Source organism: Onychostoma macrolepis, chromosome 03, assembly GCF_012432095.1.
Source record: "Onychostoma macrolepis isolate SWU-2019 chromosome 03, ASM1243209v1, whole genome shotgun sequence".
In the NCBI taxonomy this organism is placed as follows: domain Eukaryota; kingdom Metazoa; phylum Chordata; class Actinopteri; order Cypriniformes; family Cyprinidae; genus Onychostoma; species Onychostoma macrolepis.
Genome location: NC_081157.1, coordinates 6,768,553 through 6,791,033, shown reverse-complemented (window position 1 = coordinate 6,791,033; position 22,481 = coordinate 6,768,553).

The following is a 22,481-nucleotide window of genomic DNA, read 5'->3' as shown; positions in this document are numbered from 1 at the left end:
AGACTAAAGTTGAATTTAACTCTCAGTGTTGGTATCAATGTAACTGCAAGTTTTCACAAGTTATTTCCTGACAGTTACTGTCAACTCTCCTAATTTAACCTGGTTGGGGTACAGTAATATCTACTCGTTACACTGGAGTTAAAGCACTTGAATACGACTAGCTCGTAATTATGACTTCATAAGTGGGAAATAGGAAATTTCCGATGGCATGTGAAGGAAACATGAACTCCGACGCTGACGTCCTTCGCTTCTGGAAGGACAACTCTGTTATACTGCCCCAACTTTCACACATTGCAAGATCCATATTTAGCATCCCCAGCGGCTCGGCCAGCGTAGAAAGGGTGTTTTCTATTGCTGGCCTGATGTCCAGCACTAATCGCATGTGCTTAACACCTGCCACTCTGCAAAAGCTTGTTTTTCTGAAAGTGAGCGCAGCATTGGAGATATAATTTTGATGATTAAAAGTGTAGGACTGTTCAACCAAAAAGTTGGTTTAAAGAGAAGTGAATAATAGCCTACATGTAGGGTTGGGTACTTTTGGGTACTTGCGAACTCAGTACTTTTAAGGGTACCGACCGAACTGCGTCGGTACTACCGAGTACCGATTCACATTAAGTCATTCGGTACCAAATTTCGGTACCTGAGAACGCATTTGGGCGCATACGAGAGAGAGAGAGAGAAAGACCCGGTGACATGATGTCACCACTGCAACTCTTTAAAACACAACACACAGGGCAAACCGAAATGTTCTGAAGTGTGCTTACATTTCTAGGGTCATATGGTTTCTGCGAAAACGCAGACAGGATGGCAGAGTCCATTCATAAAAATGGAATTTACTCTATAGACGGATGAATAAAAGAAGTAGTGTGTAATTTAGAACTAGTGTATGTGAACATTAAAACGCAAAAAGACAGTTTAAATATGAATCCTGCATGTTCCGTTAGCCTCGGTATGTATGAATGGTGGAGACGTGGTTTGTTTACTACACAAATACTGAAGCGCACGTGAACTCGCGGTGATTTTCGGGCCAAATTCCAAATGGCTTTTTTGCACCCTTGTAGGGCACTTCGGGAATGGGGCGCCATTTGTAGGGACGTTCCAAACGAAAGTGAACAACTTAATCCCTTCATGAAGGGCCGTTCCAGAAGTCCGTTAGCGAAGGGAACGTGCGATGGTCACTTCACGGAAGTGATTTCCGTTTGTGATCATGTGATCTTCAGTTAGGAGATCTTGAGATGCATTTTAAAGCAAAGTTCAGGTTTATTTTGACTTTACATACAAACGTAAGTAGAATAAGCTAATTAAATTTGTCAATATTTATGTTAGTGATTGAAATATGATTTAAGACTGTATTGTAAGCATGTTTAAGCAAGTTTAGTTTGAAAAAGTTTAATAGTAAATAAGACACAATTAGACAGTATTTGAATAAAATAATAACAATAAGAGGAAATATTTATTTGCAACAACTGTTGGAGCGCTGAATGCTGCATGCACGCGCAACGTTGTCAAGGTAACATTTTGTCCATCATTCCCTTCACCAAGCGAGTTCCAAACGTTTATAGGAGACAGTAATGCCCTACACCCTTCAAAGAACACACTTCAAGGGCTTTGCCCTTCGCAGGGAGTAGGGCATAGGGATGCTCACTTCCGTTTGGAATTCGCCCTCGGCCTCTGCATCTCACTACATGACGACATGATCTTACAGGCTGTGAGAGTCACTTCATTAGAATTTTACCGTTTCATTTGAGAAAACTAGCATCATATCTGTATACTAGGGGTGTCGCGATATACCAGTATTGACAATAACCGTGATATTCAATATCGACATCGTGTTAATTTTGGGTGTAACGATATACCGGTATTTGCGATAACCATGATATTTAAAACGAACAGGACACTTAAGATAACACGACACGCAAATAGCCTACTCCAGCGCCAGTACATGGTTGAGCTCCCAGGTGGCAGTATTGCGCCTTAACACTGACACCTTTCAAACAAGAAGAAGACGCAGCTCGCGGCCACGCCAAATAACTTATACTGACGCGCTACTCCGAGAAAAACCATGTTCAATATTATACAGACAGTAAGTTGTCATTATTTTACTAGTCATGAAATGGGAAACGTTACATTAACCTGTTAACAGCGGTTTCCTGTGTTCATATGTTTAAATAAAAGGGATGATTCTTTTAATAAGTACCGCGTTTTCTTTACTCGTCTAAATTTTGTATTTGTATCTGCAATCAAGTCATGGCCAATACATGTGCGTAGCACTTGATTTCTTTGTTCAAATCTTTTTACACAATTAAAACAAATCTAGAAAAGCTGAGCGACCACATTGCTACATTAAACTCTGTAAAATGTTATTTTGGTCGCAGTGCCATGCACTTAATGCCTCATCTGCGGTCGCTCAAGACGCACATTAATACTGAATTAGAAGCGCGTTAATTGCATGAATTCATTGGCACCGTGCAACTATAGGTTAAAGAGATTAAAATACATGTAACTTACACAAGTTAACAGGTTAAAGTATCAGTTTTGATGTTAATATTTATTCATCATACTGTTGAACTTATCCTTCTCCTTATGCTCATTGGGTAAAAAGAAAAACTAAATTAACAAAGTAAAATTAATTTGGCTGATTCCCCAAGGATTCTATAGATATCGCGATATCGTGAATTCTTTTTGGCCACAATAACCGTGGTGTGAAAAATCTAGTAATGTGACAGCCCTACTGTATACACACAGAAACGTCACAGCAAAATGTCAAAATAAAAGTGCGGTTTAACATGTAACAGAAATATATTACTCTTGTATTACTTTTGTACAGTATAATGTACGTCTTTATATATTCCATTTACTGTCAAATTTAAATTAAACAATTAAATGATAAAAATAATTATTACAACCACATTAACCACGTTATTGTAGAAAAAATAAAATTATTAGTGAAACATTTTTAAGGGAATATTCATACAATTTTTCTACCATGTATTAATTTTAACAGTAAATCTCTGTTTATTTGCCAAAAAATGAAAGGGTTTCATTTGATTAAAAATAACTAAATGTTTCATGCCTTCATTTGATTATCAGAAAAAATAAAACACACAAGAATTTCTGGTAGAAAAATAAGAAAAAATATTGTAGGGCCCTATTGTTCAAAATGTTGAAATTGAGAGTTTTGGACTTATTTTTTCTCACCGGACAGCAACACTACAAAAATATGGTATTTTACAACATGATGCATTGTTGTAGCTTAAACCCAACAGTATATGAAGTAGGCAACTTTACATTTAACAACCTTGAACATATTCAGAAGTAAAATGCAACACACATTAGTGCAGCAGTAATATTAATGCAAAACCATTCATTTTTCAGAACAATACTGTAGGCCTATACCTTTACTTTTACTCTCAATACCTTAAGTATATTGGAGTATGCAAGATAATACTTTTAATTAGAGGACAGTTCACCCAAAAATGAAAATTCTGTAATAATTTACTCATCCTCGTTTTTCCAGGTTTGGAATTTTCATTTTGGTTGAACTATCCCTTTAAGGTTTTCTAGTAGTTGACTAGTAGTTTTTCCCCAGTGTGGTATTAGTAGTTACTACAAGTAGTTTACTAAAGTATCTCAATATTTCTTCTACCAATTACTTTGTCATAGCTCTAAACAATTTCTCTTTTCCTTCTTTCGCTAAATCAGACCAGACCCCTGTACTGCAGGATAAAGCTGAATGTGTCAGCGCTGGACAGGTTTTTAATGGTTTTGGGCTGAGCAGGAAGGCCCTGACAGTGCTGCTTGATTTTCTGAGAAGTGCCACAATCCAGACCCTGCTGTTTCTCTTCTGTCTGGCCAGTGGCGCATCATACAGAGTGGTCTCCAGAGTGTTGGACATGCCTCGGTCCACTGTCCACCGCATTGTCCTCCGAGTCACTGATGAGGTGCTGGCCATTCACCAAGAGATTCACCTTCCGAAGACCCCAGAACACCTGGAGGCAGGGCTGGGCTCAAAATCAATGTTGTTTTTCTGATGTTAAATCTAGGCTATGTTGTAAATAGTTGTAAAAAGTACTTTCAGTAATGTATACAACAATTGGTTTTAATGTGTAAAACATTTATTTACCGGACAAAAAAATAAATGTATAGAAGAACGTTTTGTAAGCTGCATTAAAAATGAACAATGCACATAATTACTTCCCTTTTATTTACACATGTGAATATGCATTACAAAAAATACAAAATGTACAGAAAGTACTCATGCTCACGCATAATGTATACAACTTACCATTTAGTTTTTAACTTGCATCACAAAAATAAACTACAGAAATTGGTTGTTTCATTGGCAACGTGACAAAAAAAGATACTGAAAAATTTGAATGTACACATTTTTTCCACCGTTTTCTCTTCTTGAGAGAAGGGTTAATAAATAATTGATTGTCTCTCTAGTGCTCTTCTCTCCTCTGTCTCTCTCTGGAGTTTTATGTCCTCTCTGAGTAGCTCCACCAGCTTCCACTCACTCCCTCACCTGTCCCGGGACACCTGCAATCCTAAAACAGAGCAAATAAACCATGCCTGTTAACAATGACAGCACAATGAATTTCAGATTGTGTCTAAAAAAATGTGTCTAACCTTAATTACTTTGTATTTTTTAAGTCCTTCCCCAACAGGCTCATTTTTTCCAGAATAGTTCCAAAAGAGAAAATGGAAACACTTATGGAAAATATTTAGACAGTGGTGCAATCTTTGAAAATATGTACAACATATTTAAACATATGTAAAAATTGGTGCACCATTAGAAAATATGACAGCAGGGCATGCATACAAAATACTGAAGTGCTCAAGTTTGGTTAAAACATTTGTGGACATATCTTACATGACAGCATTACAAAACACAACAAAAGTAAGGACTATTGCCTTATATAGTGGTTGTCTTATTGTTTGTGGGCTTTGTGTTAAAAAATCCCTGGCTTTTAACACTTGTTTCGATAGGTATTCCATCGGATGGACACTTCATTTTCCTGGAAAACGGAGGGCGCATTTGACGTCATTTTAGAACTACGGCAGCCTTCATCGTGCCGCGGTGATGCAATCAGCCTTGGAATGCAGTCTGCGGAGGGCACATCCTGAATTGGGACAGCTTACATCGTGACGCTGTGACACAATCGCGCTTGAAATACGCCCCTTGGAGTCCACGCACTTTAGTTTGGGACAGCCCACTGTGACGCATTCGCACATAAAATGTGCACTCCGAAGTGCGTACACTTAGCTTTGGGACACAGCTTCACACACACACACACACACACACACACACACACACACCAGTCTCGCTCAGAAGAGTCTCATCTTTCATCCACAGCAATGGAAAAGATTAATTAACTTGGTTTATGCTCACAATTTAGATTAATCTGCCTGCATCCTCCACCAATATTATGTAGGGGTTAATATGTAAATAATTTAATTTAGCTCAAAGGGAATCATTTATGATTTTATAGGGAATTTGAACAGAATCACTGTTTCACGGCTGATCACGGAGTCAGCCAGCGATTCACTGAACGAGCCGTATAACATTAATTCGGCACTGGATATTAAAATCCAAAATATAGAGAAAGCACTATTAATAAGCACAGTAACAAGATCGGCAGACTAAGACATTAACTTGTAAGCACAAAACACAAGATACTTCTCTTTTCAATATAAATAAGACTTACCTAAGACAAACTAATCTAACACATGAACACACACATTCACACGTTGCAGAAAGAGAGAAAGTGAGGACAGGATGAGTTTAAGAGAATGAAAATGTGATATCCCAAGTTTACAGCAATATGGGCTATTGCATAGACCTGAACAACCATCAATCACTTATTTAACCCCCTTTTGGAAAAGGGGTTTCCCAAGTTGCCGATTGGCTGGAAGTTCAGTAGTCGTTGAAGTGATGTCTTGGGCGTTGGCTGGAGATGCAGAGTTGGTCTGGTTGAAGTTTTGAGGCGGTCACAGGCTCGAGTTGAACTTGAAGATAAGGCGTGGCGGCAAAACTTAAACTGAGAGCACGAAACTCGCAACGGAAAAGAAACTACAATAAAAGAAAGAAAGGATATAAGGAGACTAGGTGGTTTTCCTTTTCATCGTGGTGTTAAGTAGCAACTGGCCTGTAGGCCAGAGCATGCTCAAAGAGCGCTAAAAAGCAGCATCAAAACGAGGTGGCAAAAAGAAAAAGGGAGAAAAAGAGAAGGAAAAAAAGGAGATTAGATGGTGTGCTGAGTTTTTAAATTCGGCTTCTGGACACATCCCATCTGGTGTCTTGACCAATTAGATAGGCTATTATCTTAGCTAGGGTTGATATGATACATTTGACAAAGAATCAACTGGAAGAAATGTTTCAAGCTAGAATTGTCAAGCTCATACATACCAAACACGAATAAACCTTAAAGTCATTCAATAGTTATTAAAAAGACATACATAATATGTGCTTAAAACATGATAGTCTAATGTGTGGGTTAAATACATAATATGGGGTTATGCATAGAAATGTCCTTTTAGGATGATTTTATGTGGATATGAAAAAGAAAGTCTATGTGTAGTTCTGTGGAGACCAAAAGACATGTTCTTTGGACAAAGGAATTTCAGTCTGGTTCTTTGACTATTTCCCCACACATAGAAGACAATCTAAAGAAGCTTGTGATTTCTCTTGTGGAACACATGTGATGGCCATCTCTTTGACCATTAATCTTGATTATTTGCCCCAAATTTGCCGATCTCCTTCCTGCGTTGGACTTATCAATAAGTGTTCTTTTGTCTTAATGTTGCAATCTGTTCTGGAAGAGGCTTGTTGGGGTTAGGCTTCCTTCAGAGGTTGGAGCTAGGAATCTGATTTATAACGTCCTGTTGCGGCCTCGGGGCCCCTCTGGAATTTCGGCTCCTCATGTTTCGATGTTCTGATCGAATCTTAAATTTGTCTGACTGAAAAAACATTTCTTCGGTCATCAGACCTGAAGATACAGCTGACAATTCATACGAAGGAGAAGCCACATTCATGTTCTGAATGTGGAAAGAGTTTTTCACTGCTGCAAAGTTTACGTAAACATGAGAAAATGCATGCTGATGTGAAAGAATATATGTCCTTTGAGTGTGAGAAGACTTTTACTACAGCGAGCTGTTTAAAACTGCACCAAATAATTCACACTGGAGAGAAACGTCACAAGTGTTCATAATGTGACAAGAGATTCAGTGTGTCATCAAATCTGAAAAGACATGAGAGGATTCACATCAGAGAGAAGCCGCACACGTGATCAGTGCGGAAAGAGTTTTTCTTTTAAAAGTCACCTGAAGATACACATGAAGATCCATGCAATGGAGAAACCAGATCACTGCGATCCATGTCAGGAGAGGTTCGTCCAGTTATCTTCTTTATTCATTCATACAAAAAAAAAAACAGTCACAGTCTGAAATCACTGTAAGCAGTTCATCTTCTGAGTCTCTTCTGAGTAAGTTAGATTCCTTTCAGCCACACTAAGTAACAGGACATTTTGTAGTTTGTTTGATATCTGCTTTGATATTTTAACATTATTATGAGATACTGAGACATAATTATGAGAAAATGTCTCATTATTATGAGAAAATAACTGATTATTATGGGATGTACTGTATGTTATAATTATGAGAAATTATCTAATTGTTAAAATAAAGTGTCCCATTATTATTTGAAAGTATTTCATTATGAAATTTATTTACCAAAAATTACAACATAACCCATTATTATGAGACAGTTTCTCATTTTTACTGTCAAAGTTTCACATTTTTTATTAACGCAACAGTAAGAGGTAGTAGGAAGAAAAACAACAGTTATAAAACAACAATACAACAATTAGGAGATGCTAAGCCATAATTATGATAAAGTTTTTAAATTATTATACTATTTACTCAATTGTGGTTGCAACAGGCAAATAGCGCTGCGCAATTTTCTGTTTCTGATACCTGCTTGTAATTAATTTAATCAATTAGTTGTTGCAGCCCTAGTTAATTTAAACTGGAGAAATCTCTGTGCGTAAGGGACAAGGCCGAAGACCTTTGTTGGATACCCGTGGTCTTCGGGCCCTCAGACGACACTGCCTCACTCATCTGCATGATTCTGTCATTGACATTACTAAATGGGCCCAGGAATACTTCCAGAAACCACTGACGGTAAACACAATCCGCCGTGCCATCTGCAGATGCCAACTAAAGCTCTATCATGCAAAAAGGAAGCCATATGTGAACATGGTCCAGAAGCACCGTCGTGTCCTTTGGGCCAAGGCTCATTTAAAATGGACTGTTTCAAAATGGGAAAGTGTTCTATGGTCAGACGAGTCCAAATTTGACATTCTTGTTGGAAATCACGGTCCTTCCAGCGTGTTATCAGCATTCAGTTCAAAGACCAGCATCTCTGATGGTATGGAGTGCATAAGTGCATACGGTATGGGCAGCTTGCATGTTTTGGAAGGCACTATGAATGCTGAAAGGTATATAAAGGTTTTAGAGCAACATTACTAGAGGTCTTCACGGAGGACCCGAGACCTGTACGGGTTCGGGTCTATATTTTAAATGGTCAGCCGGGTCCGGGTCGGGTCCCAATCTATTACTTAAGGTCCCGGGTCTGTTTAACATTGTGTGTAATACCCGAGTCGATCGGAGAACACTGCACCCGCCAGTGATCAGTGTCAGTCAGCATGCGTGTGTTTTGTAACTTGCAGTTTGTAAAATTAGGATGAGAAATGTGTGAGCGGGAAATGAGGTGGAAAAAAAAAAAAACACACGGATGGATTCACATGGATTCCTTCATGAGTGATGTGAAAAAAAAAAAAGTTGAAACAAAAGCGAAGAAGAGACACACCTGTTATTGAACACGCACGCTGTAAAGTATAACGCACTTCTTGTCTAAAAAATAATTGCTCCGAGTCTTTATTATAACCAACAAAAAGTATTGTTATTGTAGTTCAAAAGGGTAAACGCAACAGTCGAAGTTGACTCGAGATGAAAAAAAAAAAAAAACTGTGAAGTTGCATTAGTCATCCGTCACCGACCGTGACAGCAAGTAGACTTTTGAAGCTGGAATAATGAGTGGATTAAGAAAGGCTCTTTCAGTTGGCAAGAGAGAGGAACATCCTAACATGGATGTAAATTTATTGCCTAGGAGGATTGTATGCATCGCAGACTGGGAGAAGGCTACTAACAGTAGTTAAGGCAAAAAGTTTTTTTAAAAGGCATCGGGACCAGATGGTATGTAAGGTTTTCTTTCAAAGACATTTGCTGAGGAGCTCACATCTGCCTGGTTTCGCCTTGTCCAGCTCTTAGTTGATATGCACGTAGTACCAGAGCTCTGGAAAAATATATCATAAAATAATCATAATCCCAATTGCAAAAAAATTGTGTCCTCAGGACAATAATGACTGTAGGCCAGTGGCCGCAACATCAAATGATATGAAATCATTTGAGAAAATTATAATAGGAGAGCTGTTTAAGGACGTTTTGGCCATCTTTAGATCAGTACCAATTTGCATACAAAAGTAATCGTGGCAGTAACGATGCAATTTCTGCATTAACGCATCTTGTTTTAAAGCATCTTGAGAGTCCGGCTGCTTATGCTAGGTTGTTTTTTTTTATCAACTTTAGTTCTGCGTTTAACTCGATTCAACCTCACAAACTATTGGAGAAATGAGTTAACTTAGGAGTCAATTCTTTTATTATTAATTGGTATTATTTGTTTTTAAAAAGTAAGATGCAACAGGTGAAATTGAAAAAAATGACAAAGCTGCTGTGGGGGTTTTGGGCTGGTGTGACGACCACTATTTTCAGCTTAACATTAAGAAAACGGAAGAGGTCATCATAGACCCAAGATCAGTGGGTGATTCACGGTCAAGATATTAAACAGGTTGCTTCAAATAAATACTTGGGGGTCCACATCGACAGTGAGCTTAAATGGCACACACGTGTCAAGTGCTTGTACAAGAATTCATCAGCGCCTACGGTTTTTAATGAAGATTACGACTACGAGTCTGTCTAAAGATATGGAATTATTGTATGGTTTGGGAGTTTAACAGTAAAAATAAGAGCTCAAATAAATAACTTGGTGAGAGTTTCAGGAAAAATTAGGAGGATACAGACACCCAGTTTTTTAACGCCAGCTGCAGTGTCATGATGACGTTATTAATCAATGATTGGCTCTTTCATTTAGAAGGGCGGGTCTTATTCACCATATTGGGCGTTGCACTTTCTTCCATTCATAAGTAATAGGAGTGCACAGTCTTTTCTATATGTAGTCTTTGATTTTACTGGACTCTTCGCAGGTGTTGTACGCTGAGTATGCGCTGATGAATTCTATCAGGAGATACAGGGTTCCATTATGTAGGCATAATCAATATCATTTGTCCCATTGTCTGTTCAAATTAATTAATGAGCAATTACAGCAGGATGTTTAAAAGGGGAAAAAAAAGAAAAAACTGAAATAGTTGGTATTCCAGATAACTGAGGGTTGTGTTGCGTGGTTCTTTATAATTTAAATGGTATTGTTTGTATGGTGTAGGAGTATAGGATTAGAATGGCTGCTATTGTGTGTTTGTCTTGATGTTGCAGCATTTCTTTTATTCAGAACAAATTTGTAAACAATAAATACTTCCCTTGACCATTGACCCTTTTTGATTATTAAAAACAACTGAAGAAAAATAGTGTTGCTGTGGCATGTTATCCTGTGTGGTTTGTAGATCTTGAGTTTATATGATCAATAATTTTTTAATGTGTAATTAGTCTTAGTACTTAGTTCTGAAATATTTATTGTTCATCTCGCATCATATCTATTAAAAATGATATGTTTGTTTTGGCAGAACTTGCAGAAATCAATCAGAAGGAGAGAGCACGAGTGAAACTGAACCTGCAGAATGAACCGTCATGATACTGAAGATCAAACAGGTCGGTGTTTATTCTTCATTCCTCATTCATCACGCTGAAGAAGCCTGTGCCCTGTAGGAAACAATGTGATTGTCAAGCCTAAATAATTTAGAGTTTCATGACCAAATTAGTGATTTATTACACAAATCATCTTCATGACGTTAAAATAGATCATAATCGTGCACAGCAGTTGTCGAGCAGATTTGATGGATTAAAATGACTATTGAACTCATCTGTGATCTTGACGTTTGGGTTTTCATCACTTTTCATTTCACGTTGGTCTCTCGTTTGAAATCTCACATGATTAAATGTTTATTTTAGACCTGATGGACGTGAACCAGAAAGGAAAACCAGAATCCAAAAAAATCTGTCACCTGCCCTCAGTGTAAAAAAAGACTGAGGTGTAAATCAAGGCTAAATGAGAGTTCACACTGGAAAAACCTTTCAGGCCAGAGTTCAGGAGCTGAAAAGAGGCCAGAACACTTTTAAGAGAGACATGAATCTGATAGTATTTTTAACTTGTTCTTCGTTGTTTTTCATTAAAACATTTAGTTTCTCTTCCACTTCTCCTCTTCTCTTTAGATGCTTTGACTCTCTAATGTGTCCGTCGAGAGATCTGTCTCATTCATTTTCACTCACGTAATTGTTGTATTTGCTTCAAGTAATAATTGATTAAACTCAATACTCATTTTATCAACATCTTATTGTTATTGTCCATTTTTATTTTCTGCTGATTCTGCTTGCTTTAGGAATCATTTCTTAGTTTTAGTTCTGAAAGCCAAAGTATTATGTTTGCTTTTGGGGCTTTCTATGTGTTTCTCAATAGAGCTTAAATGCGGTTCAGCGCTACTTGTGCTTCCTTTCTGATGATGTTTTCTCTGAATACTGTTTTATTGTTCATGTGTTTTCCGATGTACTCTATACTCTTTTATGATGTTAACGTGTAAACAGGACATTTTTTAAATATATATTTTGTGCCTTTAAGAATTAGAAGAGTGAAGTTAATGATGGCTAATCTCCAGGACAAAATGAAACGCATCCATCGAAGATGTACTGAAAAAATCCTGGGAACATTACGAGACGATTTCTACAAGTTTTAAGGCAAGAAATACAGGATTACATCAATTACAGTATGGCAACAGTCTCAATGAAACAGTAGACATTTATACGAAACGAAGGGAAGGAAAAATCAGACCTCGACTGAAAATAGATCATAAGGCATTTTTAACTTCAAACCGTTGAGTCCTCTATAATATCGCTTTCTCCTGTGAAAAGAATCAGGAGAGAAAAAATTGCACAGATCAAGCACCGTTTACAAGCAATTATATATATGATAATAATCATATAAGTTATGATTATTATCAATTATGGACTAAATATTTTCAGAGACAACAGTTTAAAGTTAACACCTCAATAATCTAATTGTTTCTTACAAATATGCAGCTTTTCACTTAACAAGACATTAACTGATGGACTGGAGTTGTGTGGGTTATTGTGATGTTTTAATCAGCTGTTAGGACTGTCATTCTGACGGCACCCATTCACATCCATTGATGAGCAAGTGATGCAATGCTGCATTTCTCCAAATCTGTTCTGATGAAGAAACAAAATCATTTACATCATGGGTGGCCTGAAGGTAAGCACAGTTTCATTTTTGGTGAACTGTTGCTTTAAGTTCAATCAACATTGCATTTTATGACATTTTAAGTGTTTTTGACATAATATATGATGACTTTCTTACAGAGCTGCTGGGTCAGAGGTGTGCTGTTGCCCGGGTGATCTGCCGCTATATGTATGGAGCGAATTTTGTGCCGATACTCATCAAACAAATCCAGCGTTTTGCAAATAAACACAATCTGCTTTGCAAAGAAAAACTCGACTTTCAAACAAACGCAAACTGATTCAGTCATGTTAACAACTTTACAGCACTTATTGTGAATTTCACTAACATTGTAGTGGGGATGCTTTGTGAAAACACCTAGGCTAAATGGTTAATTATAGATATAGTAAGACAGAAACTCACCTGTTCCCCACTCATGTTGGTCTGCTGTATTCCCTGAAAAGGTAAACGGGTGTTTCGGGTCTCGGGAGACTAGCGTAAAATGACCAACAGCGCCATCTGCTGTTTTTGGATTGTATTTGTGAGAAAATCTGCCTGCACGCATTTGTGAGAAAATCAAGTCACATTTCGTCATAAAAAGGCAAAGTCTCACAGTTGTAACACACAATACATATTTGTCCATACCTCTGCATTTTCTCTCAAATATTGTTTTGTATTTGCAAATCAGTTTGCGTTTGTTTGAAAGTCGAGTTTTTCTTTGCAAAGCAGATTGTGTTTATTTACAAAACGCTGGATTTGTTTGATGAATATCGGCACAAAATTCGCTCCATATATATGCTCTCAATTTTGGTTTCATATGTAACCCTGGACCACAAATCCAGTCACAAGTGTCAATTTTTCGATTTGAAAATCTGGAATCTGAGGGAGTAAAAAAATCTAAATATTGAGAAAATCACCTTTTAAAGTTGTCCAAATGAAGTTCTTACTTAGCAATGCATATTACTAATCAGAAATGAAGTTTTGATATATTCACAGTAGGAAATTTACAAAATATCTTCATAGAACATGATCTTTACTTAATGTCCTAATGATTTTTGGCATAAAAGAAAAATATATAATTTTGACCCATACAATGTATTTTTGGCTATTGCTACAAATATACCCCAGCGACTTAAGACTGCTTTTGTGCTCCAGGTTCACATTTATTTGTATTTATTTATTTATTTTATTCATTTAATTACAGTTCCCTGAGTCTCAGTACTGAAAAAGAAAAAAAAAAAAAAACAGTGAGATGAAATTCATGTGGATAGCATAGCTCAGTTAATTTGTTAAAACATCTGATGTGCAGTAGGCTATTTGAGTTGATATTGAAGTCTCTGACTGCTGGGAAATTGTTGGAGGCATCTCATTATTGAATTCTTTCTAACTGGGAAGCAGTAGACTTAAAAATTAGATTAAATGGTAAGCAAATGGAGAATTTTGTTTGTCTATGAGAAGCAACTGATATATTATAATTTTCTTGTGATTTCTCTTCAGCAATTTTTTTTTTACAGGGAACACCATGACTGTGTCATATATGGCGGGACTAGAAAAGGCTGGAAAAAGATTGGAGGTTGTCATTTGAGAACGCCTATGCTTGATGTTTGCAGGTAGTTTAGTAATCGCAGTAGGCGTCCATTTATTTGACCAGTTCAGGGTCAAGACTAGTTCAATCCAGTAAACAAAATCCAAAATCAATCATAATGAATTCTTTACTCATTTACTCTAATAAACAGGTAAACCTCTGATAAACCTCAATGTCCAACTGTCACAACATCCGGCACGTGACACGTCAACCTGCTCTGGCACATAGATATATATACATAGATGGCTCATTAGCGACTGTTTCTATGGGCTGCTATACGTAAGGATCTACGTATATGTCTATGTATATATATCTATGTTCCAGAGCCATTGACGCATCACGTGCCGGATGTTGTGGATGAGCTCAGGAAAGTTGGACATTGTATCAGAGGTAAAAAATGATATAAATACTGTTCAGTTTCTCGCACAAACCGATCGTTTCGTGTCTTAGGACATCAATGTATCGTCACGAGCCGCAAGGTTTCATTTGGATTTGTGTGTGCATGTTTTTTTCTCTCTCAAAGTTTCTGTGCCCATTGACTGGCATTATAGGCCTGACAGACTGCAACGGTTTGAGTTAAAAACCTTCGTTTGTGTTCTACTGAAGAAACAAAGTCACCTACATCTTGGATGCCCTGGGGGTAAGTAGATACACATCAAATTTTCATTTTTGGGTGAACTATCCCTTTAAATGATAATATTTTACAATATTTCTGTTCTTACTGTATTTTTAATCAAATAAATGCAGTAGTGGTGAGCAGAAGACTTACTTAAAAAACACATTCAAAAAACATTTTAAAATACCATACCAACCTCTAACTTTTGAACAGTAGTGTCCTGTATGTTTGAGGTTTTACTTACTAGTCACATGGTTGATAGCGACTTAGAGATGTTGTCCGACAGGAGAGTCTGCGCTCCTCTGCTGCACGGCCATCATAATCTAGAAACATAATATGCAATTTATCACAGAGCCAATGATATTTAGCTTTATTTAAAGGAAGCAAGCTAGAGCAGAAGTGAAACGCAGAAAAGAAAACGGTACATACACACACACACACACATACACACATACAAACAATTTCTTAAAATAAAATTCATGTATTTAGGTTTGTGTCACTACCTGTCAAAACCTTCCTTTAATGAACTGTAATATAACAGATGCATGGTGATATAAGATAATATGTTGTGAAAAAAAGCATATGAATGCATATTTCTTCTATGCTCACCTGTGTTTCCTGCATTTCTGTCAGCAGCTCCTTCAGAAATTTTGGAGCTTCTCTTCCTTTGTAGAAAGATTATATTATCACTCCTGAAACCACAGAACATTTTTTTTTTATTTATCAATATTTGTTTACCATGAAAGATCAAAGCACTTTTGAACTAATGTTAGATTCATTTAATTTGTGCTTCTGTAAGTGGCGTCACCCATTAACAGTACAGCGGGTATTTTAGGTTAAATAAGTTAGACAACTTCCAATAAACCATTGACAAACTGACAGCAAACCCTTTACAAAGCTATCAAAACCTATCATCTACACATAAAGATGTGATTAAAACCCAAACTTTCATAAATAAGAGCTCAAGCTTCAGAGTTATAACATACCTCGTCTGAAAACAGATGCTAGCGGACTTTTCGAAGACTGTAAAACATTTCTGTGAAGTAAATATTCAACAGAAACATGTCAGTTACATGTAAGAAAGTGTCTGGAAGTTGTGTGTGATATTTGTGTGATTTTTGGGACTAAACTCACCTTAAAGCAGTGAAAACAGCAGCGAGAGACGGAGATTTACTGTTGGTCAGTTACAGTGTTGCGCACCGTTTCCATGGCAACTCCCTCCGCTGCAGCGTTTGAATGAGACTCCAGTATTCAGCGCGCGCGCCCATTTAAACACATCACAGTCATGCAGCATTCACTAACCTCTTAAAATCTTTATTAAAACTCATTTTGTAGTTCTACGACCAATACATTGGTGCAAAATGTATGATAGTGGGATAAATAAAAATGAAAAAAAAATATATATGTTTTAAGATTTGTATCACTCAGCCTTTTTATTTCATTTTAAAACATGATTTTTATACTAAACTTTGCTTTTGCTAAATAACTAGCCTAATACATTTTTTGAGTCATGCGAAACAGCATTAAAATAGGAGTAAAAAGTATAAAAGGACTGATCCATTAAATAGTCTAAAGAACCTTTTGTGCAATGGATAGGTTCTTTTGGATATTAAAGGTTCTTCATGGAACCATACACCCTGCCAAAGAACCATTTTTTAAGAGTGTATTTTTTGTAATAACTGACAACACATTTGCCAAATTAGATTTTTTCATTTTCAGAAATCATGAGATTAATTATGATTATTTTATTGAGCCCAATTTTTTTTTTTTAAGAGTAAGAAATAACTAAATCTGTAGTTAATACTGTTGAAAAACCATGGGTTATTTTGTAATGGTTCTACTGCAAATGCTGTGGTAAACCATGGTTCATTTTGCAATTATTATGGTTTTCTACAAAAACTATAGATAAATCATAGTTACTGCAGTAAAATCATGGTTTATTATGTAGTTACTATGTTTTTACGACAAAAAACAGTTTAACTATGGTTACTGTGGTAAAACCATGGTTTATTTTGTAGTTACTATAGTTTTACTGCAAAAACCATAGTTAAACCATGGTTATTACAAAAAAACCATGGTTAATTTTCGTAAGGGTATACACTTAATACATTGCTTAATAAATTTAACAAAGTGTAGACATGTCTGTGGGTGTATATGCTGCTCTTTTCACATCTTGTATGCAAACATTGCTGCTCCTCCCTGCTATGCTGTGTTTTGTTGTCATGCCATCACGTGACACATATTATATTTTATTAACAAACTGTATCCCGATTTTAGTCTTTATATACTTTATTTATTTGGTCTTTATCACTGTCTTCCTCCATTGCACCATATTGAATGTTTTTATATTGGTTATCAATGAGAGGAAATGAAAATCAGCATGTTGCATTCATTTTCTGGGTTCATCTGCTTACCTGTACATACATACCTGTAGTATATATTTTTATAAACTATACCGAATTTGTCATTTTCATATCACAGTTTGTTATTGCAAAATACTTAACACGAAACTGTGCATTCCTTTGGCTCCTCTGCCTGCAAAGTCCTTTGAGAAGGGCAAAGCATATCCACGTAGCTTTAAGGTTAATGTAATGTAATATTAGTCATATCAACATTAGTTATTGTTAATTTTTTAAACTGTTGTTGGTCATTTAAATGTATGTTTTTTAAATGACAAGTATCTGTATCAGTATCGGCGATACTGGCCCTGTATTTACTCGGTATCGGATCGATACCAAAATGTGCAATATTGCACACCCCTACTGACAAACTGTTGTGTAAAACATTGCATATTTAACACTTGCCGTTAATAACTTTGATGCAATGGCGTGTTAGTTCCTCTTTGCATTAGCGTTGCTGAGCTGGTTAAAATAATAAGATACGAAAATAAATCATAAATGTTCAAAAGTGCTTTAAATAGGAATAAAGAAGCTTGAAATGCTTACCTTTTCTTCTTTGTGACTCTCTGAGTGAGCTCAGCTCAGCTGTGATTGGATGGGCTGACGTCACGGGACTGACTAGAAAACGACCGCGGTTTTTGAATCTTTTTAGGAAACACACTAAAAATATATATTGCCATAGCCTAAGTAAATGTTATTACATTAAAAAAGGCATAATATGAAAGATTTATGTACACTAAAAAATAATATTTTTAATTCAATGATTCATTTTCCAATGAAATATAGTAAATATATAAATATTAAATATATTTACTATTGTTTATGTATTTATTTGATTAGCTTTTAATTAGTTATAATTACCTACAGCCCTATACTCTATAAACATATTTTCTCCAAAAACATTATTTAAAGAAAAGAAAAAGTAAGTAAAAGAAAAAGGTTGTTTCAAGTCTGTTCAATGCAGTCACGTTTGAACGGGAAACCTGATATATGGTGTTAAATCAAAAGGAATTGTTTAAATAAAGTGAACAGCATAAAAAAATCGTTTTTCTTCTTCTTCAGTGAGCATTGTTCTTTATCATTCCTGTAATAAGATGACTCTTAAAAAGAGAAACTAAACTGTTGTACTGTTAATTGATGGAACATTCTGTGAAATTATGACCCTGGTGGCTTTCAAGTGTGAGGATGGGTATCTTTTGCATCCACCACAAACAGATTGTGTTTTAGCTAAACTTTTAGCTAATTGTTTTTTTTATAGATATTCAGCTAAAATTATCTTGAACATCTACATACAGTATCTCACAGAAGTGAGTATACCCCTCACATTTTTGTAAATATTTTATTATATCTTTTCATGTGACAACACACAGCCATTAATGTCTAAACTGCTGGCCACAAAAGTGAGTACACCCCTAAGTGAAAATGTCCAAATTGGGCCCAATTAGCCATTTTCTCTCCCCGGTGTCATGTAACTCGTTAGTGTTACAAGGTCTCAGGTGTGAATGGGGAGCAGGTGTGTTAAATTTGATGTTATCGCTCTCACTCTCTCATACTGGTCACTGGAAGTTCAACATGGCACTTCATGGCAAAGAACTTTCTGAGGATCTGAAAAAAAAAAATTGTTGCTCTGGAATGACTGGGCCGCAGGGCAGTATTCCAACATGGAGGAGTGGAAGAGGACTCCAGTGGCAACCTGTGAAGCTCTGGTGAACTCCATGACCAAGAGGGTTAAGGCAGTGCTGGAAAATAATGGTGGCCACACAAAATATTGACACTTTGGGCCCAATTTGGACATTTTCACTTAGGGGTGTACTCACTTTTGTGGCCAGCCATTTAGACATTAATGGCTGTGTGTTGAGTTATTTTGAGGGGACAGCTAATTCACACTGTTATACAAACTGTACACTCACTACTTTACATTGTAGCAAAGTATCATTTCTTCAGTGTTGTCACATGAAAAGATATAATAAAATATTTACAAAAATGTGAGGGGTGTACTCACTTCTGTGAGATACTGTAGTGTCTCATAATGTATTTGCTGTCCATCCACAATCACTCAAATGGAAATGTGTAATTATTAGGTCTAAGGACAAACTGTATGTCATTCCACTTCCAAACAATACTGAAAGAGACTAAAGGCTAATTCCTTGGGAACTACATCTGCAGCTTTATACAGATATCAATGCCAATTGTTGTTTTTTAGCTTTATTTCTCAAAAAAAATTATAATGATATGTTATAATAATGCAGTGATATAATATTAATGCAGAGTGAGTGAACATCAGTTTTTGGCCTTGCAATATAGACGGTGTTTACTTGACTGTACACTTTATAATGCATTTGCTTTATTTATTTGTTTTATTACTTTCTGAAAGCAAGGTATGTCCAAGTAATGAAGTGAATTCCAAGCATGAAGAAGTAAACTTAAAAATTACTCAAAAATGTGACTTAAAACATACTACAAATACTACTATTAAATAACTTCAGGTTATTTAATAATGTACTTTGAAAGTATACTTTCAATGCATTGTTACAATTATCATTTTCAGCACACAGTTAAAAAATATTCATAGAATATATTTAAGTAAAGTGCAAACAAATAAAGTGAATAATAAAGTGACGTGACATACGGCCAAGCATGGTGACCCATACTCGGAATTTGTGCTCCGCATTAAACCCATCCAAAGTGCACACACACAGCAGTGATCACACACACCGTGAACACACACCCGGAGCAGTGGGCAGCCATTCATGCTGCGGTGCCCGGGGAGCAGTTGGGCGTTCAGTGCCTTGCTCAAGGGCACCTCAGTCGTGGAGAGCGCTGTTCATTCACTCCCCCCATATATGTTTTAGAAAATATAGGAAATTACAATTATTTTAAAGTATGTTAAAAGTTGTATTGTGAAAATAGGCAAAAGTATGATGCTAACATACTTTTTATATACAGTGGGTACGGAAAGTATTCAGACCCCCTTAAATTTTTCACTCTTTGTTATATTGCAGCCATTTGCTAAAATCATTTAAGTTCATTTTTTCCTCATTAATGTACACACAGCACCCCATATTGACAGAAAAACAGAATTGTTGACATTTTGCAGATTTATTAAAAAGAAAACTGAAATATCACATGGTCCTAAGTATTCAGACCCTTTGGTCAGTATTTAGTAGAAGCACCCTTTTGATCTAATACAGCCATGAGTCTTTTTGGGAAAGATGCAACAAGTTTTTCACACCTGGATTTGGGGATCCTCTGCCATTCCTCCTTGCAGATCCTCTCCAGTTCTGTCAGGTTGGATGGTAAACGTTGGTGGACAGCCATTTTAGGTCTCTCCAGAGATGCTCAATTGGGGTTTAAGTCAGGGCTCTGGCTGGGCCATTCAAGAACAGTCACGGAGTTGTTGTGAAGCCACTCCTTCGTTATTTTAGCTGTGTGCTTAGGGTCATTGTCTTGTTGGAAGGTAAACCTTCGGCCCAGTCTGAGGTCCTGAGCACTCTGGAGAAGGTTTTCTTCCAGGATATCCCTGTACTTGGCCGCATTCATCTTTCCCTCGATTGCAACCAGTCGTCCTGTCCCTGCAGCTGAAAAACACACCCACAGCATGATGCTGCCACCACCATGCTTCACTGTTGGGACTGTATTGGACAGGTGATGAGCAGTGCCTGGTTTTCTCCACACATTAAGGTCAAAAAGTTCTATCTTGGTCTCATCAGACCAGAGAATCTTATTTCTCACCATCTTGGAGTCCTTCAGGTGTTTTTTAGCAAACTCCATGCAGGCTTTCATGTGTCTTGCACTGAGGAGAGGCTTCCGTCGGGCCACTCTACAATAAAGCCCCGACTGGTGGAGGGCTGCAGTGATGGTTGACTTTGTACAACTTTCTCCCATCTCCCGACTGCATCTCTGGAGCTCAGCCACAGTGATCTTTGGGTTCTTCTTTACCTCTCTCACCAAGGCTCTTCTCCCCGATAGCTCAGTTTGGCGGACGGCCAGCTCTAGGAAGGGTTCTGGTCGTCCCAAACGCCTTCCATTTAAGGATTATGGAGGCCACTGTGCTCTTAGGAACCTTAAGTGCAGCAGAATTTTTTGTAACCTTGGCCAGATCTGTGCCTTGCCACAATTCTGTCTCTGAGCTCTTCAGGCAGTTCCTTTGACCTCATGATTATCATTTGCTCTGACACGCACTGTAAGCTGTAAGGTCTTATATAGACAGGTGTGTGGCTTTCCTAATCAAGTCCAATCAGTATAATCAAACACAGCTGGACTCAAATGAAGGTGTAGAACCATCTCAAGGACGATCAGAAGAAATGGACAGCACCTGAGTTAAATATATGAGTATCACAGCAAAGGGTCTGAATACTTAGGACCATGTGATATTTCAGTTTTTCTTTTTTAATAAATCTGCAAAAATGTCAAAAATTCTGTGTTTTTCTGTCAATATGGGGTGCTGTGTGTACATTAATGAGGAAAATAAATGAACTTAAATGATTTTAGAAAATGGCTGCAATATAACAAAGAGTGAAATATTTAAGGGGGTCTGAATACTTTCCGTACCCACTGTATTTAAAGATAGTAAAATTTGTGTTAGTATATTTGCAATGTACTATTAAAACAGGGAATATATGACAAATACAATAAAGTATACTTTTTTCACTAGGGTATATTTACGAATGTTTCATGAATGAGGCCAAATGCTTGTAATGCCTCTTTGACGCTGACATTGTATATCTCCAGTAATGGCAGACTGCTGCTTCTCACTCAGGGCTGTCTATGCTAATAAGGCAGAAAGCATCACAAATGGGCAGGACTTTTTCCCTATGGTGATGTGTACCTAGGGATAAATCTGGAATCACTTGTTCTGAGAGACTGTTTATGATTTATTGGGATTATAAAAAAATGAGTGGGTGGATTTTTATGATTACAGGCTGGTTGTTTTCACACACTGCAGCCACACAAATGTGTTCAAACACCTTATAAAAGTGATTTTTGCATAATAGGTCCCCTTTAAACCATTTTCTAAATATAACAATTATAATAACTTGTGTGGTTTCTTTCTTAATAAACCACTCACAAAAACGTGTGGTGTCTTTCTTAATAAACCACTTTCTTAATAAAACAATTACAATAACAATTGTATTTGGTTACAATACAAAGGTATTACATAAAAAGAAAAGGCATACTATAGTACTGTACACTATAGTAATAGTACACTATTAGACATAATATATTAGCTAAATACATCAAACAATGAGGATTATACAACAATGCACACACTTCACTTGTTTTTTTCAAGGCAATTGGTTTGCATGCTTTTTTTGAGTGAGGTTTACTAATTAGAATTTAGAGTGTAGAATAAAAAACAGT